Source organism: Mobula birostris, chromosome 12 (genome assembly GCF_030028105.1).
Source record: "Mobula birostris isolate sMobBir1 chromosome 12, sMobBir1.hap1, whole genome shotgun sequence".
Taxonomy (NCBI): domain Eukaryota; kingdom Metazoa; phylum Chordata; class Chondrichthyes; order Myliobatiformes; family Myliobatidae; genus Mobula; species Mobula birostris.
In genome coordinates, this window is record NC_092381.1 from 93,851,281 (window position 1) to 93,861,122 (window position 9,842).

The window sequence follows — 9,842 nt, forward strand, 5'->3', positions numbered from 1 at the left end:
GTAAGGACTCAAGCCATCTTGTAAATATCCCTTGAACCTACGTACCCTTTCAAAATTAAAGTCGTACTTTATCATTGCAGCGAAAATCTCACGCAGTTACGTCATGTTCAGTTGGCTATTGCATTCGGTTTTCATTGTTATCCTTTTTTCTTCCAATTGCATCAGCTCTTCATCTATCAGATCTTGGTCATAGGATGCCAAAACCTCTTCAACATCATCTTCGTCAGCTTCCACAAGCCAAACTCACTTTGTCCTTGCTTCGTTCACCATGATCAAAACATAGAAACATAGAAAATAGGTGCAGGAGTAGGCCATTCGGCCCTTCAAGCCTGCACCGCCATTTATTATGATCATGGCTGATCATCCAACTCAGAACCTCGCCCCAGCCTTCCCTCCATACCCCCTGACCTCCGTAGCCACAAGGGCCATATCTAACTCCCTCTTAAATATAGCCAATGAACTGGCCTCAACTGTTTCCTGTGGCAGAGAATTCCACAGATTCACCACTCTCTGTGTGAAGAAGTTTTTCCTAATCTCAGTCCTAAAAGGCTTCCCCTCTATCCTCAAACTGTGACCCCTCGTTCTGGACTTCCCCAACATCGGGAACAATCTTCCTGCATCTAGCCTGTCCAATCCCTTCAGGATCTTATACGTTTCAATCAGATCCCCCCTCAATCTTCTAAATTCCAACGAGTACAAGCCCAGTTCATCCAGTCTTTCTTCATATGAAAGTCCTGCCATCCCAGGAATCAAACTGGTGAACCTTCTTTGTACTCCCTCTATGGCAAGGATGTCTTTCCTCAGATTAGGGGACCAAAACTGCACACAATACTCCAGGTGTGGTCTCACCAAGGCCTTGTACAACTGCAGTAGTACCTCCCTGCTCCTGTACTTGAATCCTCTCGCTATAAATGCCAGCATACCATTCGCCTTTTTCACCGCCTGCTGTACCTGCATGCCCACTTTCAATGACTGGTGTATAATGACACCCAGGTCTCGTTGCACCTCCCCTTTTCCTAATCGGCCACCATTCAGATAATAATCCGTTTTCCTATTTTTGCCACCAAAGTGGATAACTTCACATTTATCCACATTAAATTGCATCTGCCATGAATTTGCCCACTCACCCAACCTATCCAAGTCACCCTGCATCCTCTTAGCATCCTCCTCACAGCTAACACTGCCACCCAGCTTCGTGTCATCCGCAAACTTGGAGATGCTGCATTTAATTCCCTCATCCAAGTCATTAATATATATTGTAAACAACTGGGGTCCCAGCACTGAGCCTTGCGGTACCCCAGTAGTCACCACCTGCCATTCTGAAAAGGTCCCGTTTATTCCCACTCTTTGCTTCCTGTCTGCAAACCAACTCTCCACCCACACCAATACCTTACTCCCAATACCGTGTGCTTTAAGTTTGCACACTAATCTCCTGTGTGGGACCTTGTCAAAAGCCTTCTGAAAATCCAAATATACCACATCCACTGGTTCTCCCCTATCCACTCTACTAGTTACATCCTCAAAAAATTCTATGAGATTCGTCAGACATGATTTTCCTTTCACAAATCCATGCTGACTTTGTCCGATCATTTCACCGCTTTCCAAATGTGCTATTATCACATCCTTGATAACTGACTCCAGCAGTTTCCCCACCACCGACGTTAGGCTAACCGGTCTATAATTCCCCGGTTTCTCTCTCCCTCCTTTTTTAAAAAGTGGGGTTACATTAGCCACCCTCCAATCCTCAGGAACTAGTCCAGAATCTAACGAGTTTTGAAAAATTATCACTAATGCATCCACTATTTCTTGGGCTACTTCCTTAAGCACCCTGGGATGCAGACCATCTGGCCCTGGGGATTTATCTGCCTTCAATCCCTTCAATTTACCTAACACCACTTCCCTACTAACATGTATTTCGCTCAGTTCCTCCATCTCACTGCACCCTCTGTCCCCTACTATTTCTGGAAGATTATTTATGTCCTCCTTAGTGAAGACAGAACCAAAGTAATTATTCAATTGGTCTGCCATGTCCTTGCTCCCCATAATCAATTCACCTGTTTCTGTCTGCAGGGGACCTACATTTGTCTTTACCAGTCTTTTCCTTTTTACATATCTATAAAAGCTTTTACAGTCCGTTTTTATGTTCCCTGCCAGTTTTCTCTCATAATCTTTTTTCCCCTTCCTAATTAAGCCCTTTGCCCTCCTCTGCTGAACTCTGAATTTCTCCCAGTCCTCATGTGAGCCACTTTCTCTGGCTAATTTGTATGCTTCTTCTTTGGAATTGATACTATCCCTAATTTCTCTTGTCAGCCACGGGTGCACTACCTTCCTTGATTTATTCTTTTGCCAAACTGAGATGAACAATTGTTGTAGTTCATCCATGCAACCTTTAAATGCTTGCCATTGCATATCCACTGTCAATCCTTTAAGTGTCATTTGCCAGTCTATCTTAGCTAATTCACGTCTCATACCTTCAAAGTTACCCCTCTTTAAGTTCAGAACCTTTGTTTCTGAATTAACTATGTCACTCTCCATCTTAATGAAGAATTCCACCATATTATGGTCACTCTTACCCAAGGGGCCTCTCACGACAAGATTGCTAATTAACCCTTCCTCATTGCTCAAAACCCAGTCCAGAATAGCCTGCTCTCTAGTTGGTTCCTCGACATGTTGGTTCAAAAAACCATCCCGCATACATTCCAAGAAATCCTCTTCCTCAGCACCTTTACCAATTTGGTTCACCCAATCTACATGTAGATTGAAGTCACCCATTATAACTGCTGTTCCTTTATTGCACACATTTCTAATTTCCTGTTTAATACCATCTCCGACCTCACTACTACTGTTAGGTGGCCTGTACACAACTCCCACCAGCGTCTTCTGCCCCTTAGTGTTACACAGCTCTACCCATATCGATTCCACATCTTCCCGGCTTATGTCCTTCCTTTCTATTGCGTTAATCTCTTCTTTAACCAGCAACGCCACCCCACCTCCCCTTCCTTCATGTCTATCCCTCCTGAATATTGAATATCCCTGAACGTTGAGCTCCCATCCCTGGTCACCCTGGAGCCATGTCTCTGTGATCCCAACTATATCATAATCATTAATAACAATCTGCACTTTCAATTCATCCACCTTATTACGAATGCTCCTTGCATTGACACACAAAGCCTTCAGGCGCTCTTTTACAACTCTCTTAGCCCTTATACAATTATGCTGAAAAGTGGCCCTTTTTAATGCTTGCCCTGGATTTGTCGGCCTGCCACTTTTACTTTTCTCCATAGTACTTTTAGTTTCTACCCTCACTTTACACCCCTCTGTCTTTCTGCACTGGTTCCCATCCCCCTGTAGTGAACTAACCTCCTCACGCCTAGCCTCTTTAATTTGATTCCCACCCCCCAGCCATTCTAGTTTAAAGTCACCTCAGTAGCCCCCGCTAATCTCCCTGCCAGGATATTGGTCCCCCTAGGATTCAAGTGCAACCCGTCCTTTTTGTACAGGTCACGCCTGCGACAAAAGAGGTCCCAATGATCCAAAAACTGGAATCCCTGCCCCCTGCTCCAATCCCTCAGCCACGCATTTATCCTCCACCTCATCGCATTCCTACTCTCACTGTCGCGTGGCACAGGCAGTAATCCGGAGAATACTACCTTTGCGGTCCTTTTTCTCAACTCCCTTCCTAGCTCCCTATATTCTCCTTTCAGGACCTCATCCCTTTTCCTACCTATCTCATTGGTACCTATATGTACCACGACCTCTGGCTCCTCACCCTCCCACTTCAGGATATCTTGGACACGATCAGAAATATCCCGGACCCTGGCACCAGGGAGGCAAACTACCATCCGGGTCTCTGGACTGCGTCCACAGAATCGCCTATCTGACCCCCTTACTATCGAGTCCCCTATCACAACTGCCCTCCTCTTCCTTGCCCTACCCTTCTGAGCTACAGGGCCGGACTCTGTGCCGGAGGCACGGCCACTGTCGCTTCCCCCGGGTAAGCTGTCCCCCCCAACAGTACTCAAACAGGAGTACCTGTTGTTAAGGGGCACAGCCACCGGGGTACTCCCTATTACCTGACCTTTCCCCTTCCCCCTCCTAACCGTGACCCACTTGTCTGCCTCCCGTGGCCCCGGCGTGACCACCTGCCTGCAACTCCTCTCTATCACCTCCTCACTCTCCCTGACCAGACGAAGGTCATCGAACTGCAGCTCCAGTTCCGTAACGCCGTCCCTTAGGAGCTGCATCTCGATGCACTTGGCGCAGATGTAGACGTCCGGGAGGCTTGGAGACTCCAGGGCCTCCCACATCCGACACCGAGAACAGCAAACTGCCCTCACACTCATACTGCCCCTCTCCTCAAATAACAACAGAAAATGAATGCCAAAACTTCCTCGCCCGTTTCCGCCTAAGCTTAATTATGTCTAGTTTTACGCTAAGTGTAACACCCTTACGAGCTTTTTTAGGCTTTTCCGATACCATAGAACTCATCTTGCAAACGGCTGCTCACAGAGACGTGCTTAAGCAGTGCTGGCGAGAATGCAGTTCCGAATCCGGGGAGAGCGGCTGCTCGGGGGTGCGTGCTGCCTTTTATCGCGTGCTGATTTTTTTTCGTAACAGTGAAAACACCTTTTGAAAGTGAGAATAGGATACTAATGTAGGTCTTTCGTAACAGTGAGGTTTCGTAAAGCGAACGTTCGAAAAGCGGGGGACACCTGTATAATCATTTTATTTTTGAAGATGGAGATAATTTAAAATTGGAATCGAATAATGGACAGATTTGAAGCATTTTGTATACTGAAGTGTAATTTGACGTATGAAAGGCACAGATTTTTTACATGTGCGCGGAGAGCCGCTAAAACAATTGATCAATATGTTACTGAATTGAGGCACCGGTGCAAAACATGCGAATTTGCAGAATTGACTAACTCTCTCGTTAAAGGCAGAATTGTTTGTGGCTTTCAGGATAATGGTCTGAGAGGAAGACTGTTACGAGAACAAGATTTAGATTTGGAAAAAGCTTTGAGCTTTGCAAAGCTTCGCATTAGGGTTAGGATTAGGGTTAGGGTGATGTCACAGGCTAGTGAACTTTTCATTAAAAACTACAACGTAGAATCTGTGGAAAAGCGCAAACATATTAGAAAAAATAATAAAACGACAACAAAACCAACAGAGAGCAAGATGTCATCTGAGAGAATTAAACTATGTGATCGCTGTGGGCAGCAGCATCAGCCTAAACAGTGTCCGGCGTATGGGAAAATGTGCAATGACTGCGGTAAGAGTAATCATTTCTCATGCTGTTGCAGATGTTGAAAGAAAATAAAACAAGTAAAGGTAGTGCTTGAAAATGAACTTGAGGAATTTTATATAGATGTAATTTGTGAAAACAAACAAAGTAAGAATGACTGGACTATTCCATTGCGAGTGAACCAAAACAATATTCTGTTTTAACTTGATACTGGAGCACAAGTAAATGCTCTTGCAGAATCTGAGTTTAATGCATTAAAGCCAAGACCAAAGTTACATAAGACAAATATAAAAGTGACTGGGTATTCAGGTGCAGACATTCCAGTTAAAGAAACATGTGTGGCAGAAGTATCACACAAAAATATTGTGCACACGCTTTCATATGTGGTAGTGCCAAAGAATGTACAGCCAATACTGGGTTTATCTGCATGTAAGAGACTGAATGTGGTGAAAAGAGCTTTCGTCCTGGACAGTGACACAGAGTCAGGACACAGTGACAGAATGGAACGGCTAGAAGTCATAAAGCAAGCTCCCAGACCCATCCCTTTGTTACCAGCATCTGACAAAGCATTACTACCAAAACCAAGAGTTGCAATTTTGCCCTCTGGAAGTAACGCACATGCATCAACGGGCCATGCATTCCATCACAATCTCACCTCTGCAGGAGGACAGAGGCCAAACTTGCCGGTACAGTACAATACTGATATGAAGCCAAAGAGTGACAAGAACCAGGATCCAATTGAAGAAGTGAAAGCACAAGTGAAAGAATTGAGAAGTTTTATTGAAATAATGAAGTCTCAGCATAAAAAAGAGATTACGCAGTTAATGAATGAATTATATGAAGAAAAGAAGATTTGTATTTCATTACAAATGGAAGTGGAAGGGATTAAGAAAGCTACAGTATTGAAGAGGTACAACCCAGATTATACATGGTCCAAACAGAAGAAGGAGCAGTGTTAAGAAGAAATTGCAAAGACCTTAAGAAAGAGCCAACTTCAGAGTTTCAGTTAACTGATGCAGACCAGACAAAACATGGAAATAACAATGAAACACAAGAACTGTGTGAACCACTTAGAAAGACTACTCGTGTTTGTAAACCCCCAGAGAGACTGATAGAGACATGTTAAATTATGCATTTGTTATAGTCTATGTTGCTAATTGTTTTTCTTTCTAAGGAAGGGAAGATGTGGTGATATGACGTGTAAGAATGTGATTGGAGAGAGTTCTGAGCATGCGCAGAAATGTTAGAATGATCTGGACATGACTTGGTAAAAAGTGTATAACGATCCGTTATATTGACTCGTGTATGTCTAGGGGAAATCAGTTAACTCGGCAGTCTCATCACGCCCATGGGGGCAGGGCCTGGCCAAACCTTCCCACTCCACACCTCCACCCCTTGCTACTGGCACCCCCCCGGGGGCCTCATCTAGCTCCTCCTCCGGCACCTCCTCACTTGCGTCCTCGGGGAGGGTGTGGAGACCCCACGGCCCCGCCTCCCCCGGGGCATGGACTGTCGCTGGTAGTTCTAAAGTCATGACGTCAGCACTCGTCCGCACCAACATCCAGCTGGACTCCAGTTCTTTCCCACACCTTCTAGCTACAAGTTCTACCTGCCCGATACCTTTAATCAAACTCAACCCTCGCACCAGTACCTCTGCCGGAATGCGATATTCGACCCGGCTTACCACACACGCATGATTCACCGGCACCTCCTCCATTTCACACCAACTTACAATCTTATCTCGATCCATCTTCACACCACTTAAGGCAACGACTAGTATAACTTTCCCAAAAAGTCCAAATCCCGGACGAGCCCCCACTTGTAACGATCCGTTATATTGACTCGTGTATGTCTAGGGGAAATCCCGCCCAGCACCTGCTTCAACACTCCCTTCAGGGTCAGTCGCAGCCCAAGTCAATCCCAAACATCAATCATCAGCCAGCACACCCGGTAAATTTTAACAAATACACTTTATAGATATTACTAATTCTATGACATCAATATGAATTTGATACCGAGAGGAAAGTAATGAAAAAAAAAGCACCAACACTTATCAAAGTCCAAGTTCTTCGCGCTCTACCGTTGGAGCTCAATCGATTCCTGACGACCACCTGGATCCTGTCGACTCACAGCTCGGGACCACCCGGAGTGATCGACCGGAGCCTCTCCGCAAGTCCGCCGTCCTCCCCGTCTCTCCACCGACTCCCCGTCTCTCCTCCATCCTCCCCATCTCTCCTCCGCCTCCCCATCTCCCCTCCGACTCCCCGTCTCTCCTCCGACTCCCTGTCTCTCCACCATCTTCCCCGTCTCTCCTCCGACCTCCCCGTCTCTCCTCCAACTCCCCGTCTCTCCTCCGACTCCCCATCTCTCCTCCAACTCTCCGCCAAAAACCCCCGTCCACCGTCCTCCCCGTCTCTCCTCCGACTTCTCGTCTCTCCTCCAACTCCCCGTCTCTTCTCCGACCCCCCATCTCTCCTCTGACTCCCCGTCTCTCCTCCGACTCCTCGTCAAAAACCCCGTCCACCATCCTCCCCGTCTCTCCTCTGACTCCCCGTCAAAAACCCCCGCACGTCTGCCGTCCTCCTCGTCTCTCCTCCGACTCCCCGTCTCTCCACTGTCCTCCCCGTCTCTCCTCCGACTCCCCGTCTCTCCTCCGACTTCTCATCTCTCCTCTGACTCCCCGCCAAAACCCCGTCCACCGTCCCCCCGTCTCTCCTCCGACTCCCCGTCTCTCCTCCGACTCCCCCCCAAAAACCCTGTCCACCATCCTCCTCGTCTCTTCTCCGACTCCCCACCAAAACTCAGTCCACAGTCATATCATACAGCATGGTATTCGAAAACAAAACGATACATAACCACCCATTGGCTAATAGAACCCCGCTATCTCACTTTAAAGTAAAACAAGCTACTAGCGCAAACTCTCTTCAGCGTTTAACACAACAAAGCCGCATTCCCCAGATTAACATAACAAAGTCGCCATTTTAACTCTAACAAAAAGAGACACCCCATACACGTGGTTTGGTTTTATTGCTGTAAATAAAAGTTCTAATTCTTCCAGAATATGATTCTTTATTGTTAACCCACAGTACGTATTAATATAAAGAACATAACACTCATGACTGGCTGCTTTTTGATATGCTAAGGGCGCAGCCTGGAAGATGAGCGTGCCTTTGGTTTCTGGATTTTCATGGCTCTGGAGACATGCTGATTCCAGGCCAGTACCCCTGACTGAAGCATTGTGGGAGAACACGGAACATCAGGGGCAGTGGGTTGGCTACCGTGGGTTGTGTGTCCGAAGAGCCACGCCTTTCTGGGGCCGACTCTTTGGGTGCAGAGCTTGGAAAAAGCAACACAACAGACTTCTAGCATCATAACTAAGCAAGTTGTTTGTTATGTCTCCCCTCTTTTTTTTCTTAATTAGGGAGATAGAGAGAGCCTGTGGTATGTCAAATTACCGGGTGAACAAATAGTCTTTGGGGTACTGCTAGTTTGTGCCTTTACTGATGATTGCTGCATGCTTAAGTGTTCAGTGGAGGGTGCTGATTTTTTTTTTGCTGGTGGGAGTTGGGGGGCCATTGCCTTGCTGCTGCTTGTGTGTATGAGGGGGGAGTAGGGGGGAAACTTTGGGGTTCTAATGTTTAACTGTCATTCATTCTTTGGGGTACTCTGTTTTCATGGATGTTTGCGAAGAAAAAGAATTTCAGGGTGTATATTGTTTACATTTCTCTGATATTAAATGTGTTGGTGCGTGGCCAAGTGGTTAAGGCGTTCATCTACTGATTTGAAGGTTGCTAGTTTGAGCCCTGGCTGAGGCAGCGTGTGTGTCCTTGGGCAAGGCACTTAACCACACATTGCTCTGTGACGACACAGGTGCCAAGCTGTATGGGTCCTAATGCCCTTCCCTTGGACAACATTAGTGGCGTGGAGAGGGGAGACTTGCAGCATGGGCAACAGCTGGTCTTCCATACAACCTTGCCCAGATCTGCGCCCTGCAAACTTTCCAAGGCGCAAATCCATGGTCTCATGAAACTAACGGATGCCTATAAGATGTACCTATTGAAATATATTGAGCCTATAGATTCTAATTCCGACCTAAACAGATTAAACTCAAGCCACTCGCAGTATACTGTCCAATCATACTCAGAACAGTCAGGCCCAGCACCTGACCTGTTTGAGCCCATTACTGCTTGTCCCTTTCAGCTACAACCAATAGGAGCGTAAGCAAAATCCGACAATCGTTTGCTGTGTATTTGATCTCAGTTATATTTTTGCCGTAGATATCTTCATGTTGTTTTAGTGTCAATTGTGCATCATTTGTTAGTGCCCTTACCTCTGAACCAGAAGCTTTTTGGTTCAAGTCCTCCTGCATTAATTTAAGCAAAATCTGGTCTGACATGGTAGAAATGAGACTTCAAACCAAGATTCCATTTAGATTGTCACAGGCATAAAAGAGCTCATTAAATTATTTAAAAGAAAAGCAGAGGAGTGATCCCTGGTGTCATTGCAGTTTCAATTTGACACCACAGAAAAGGGGTTATCCAGTAACTGTCGCACTGCTGTTTGTGGAAGCCTGTTGTACACAAGCTGACAGCCATGC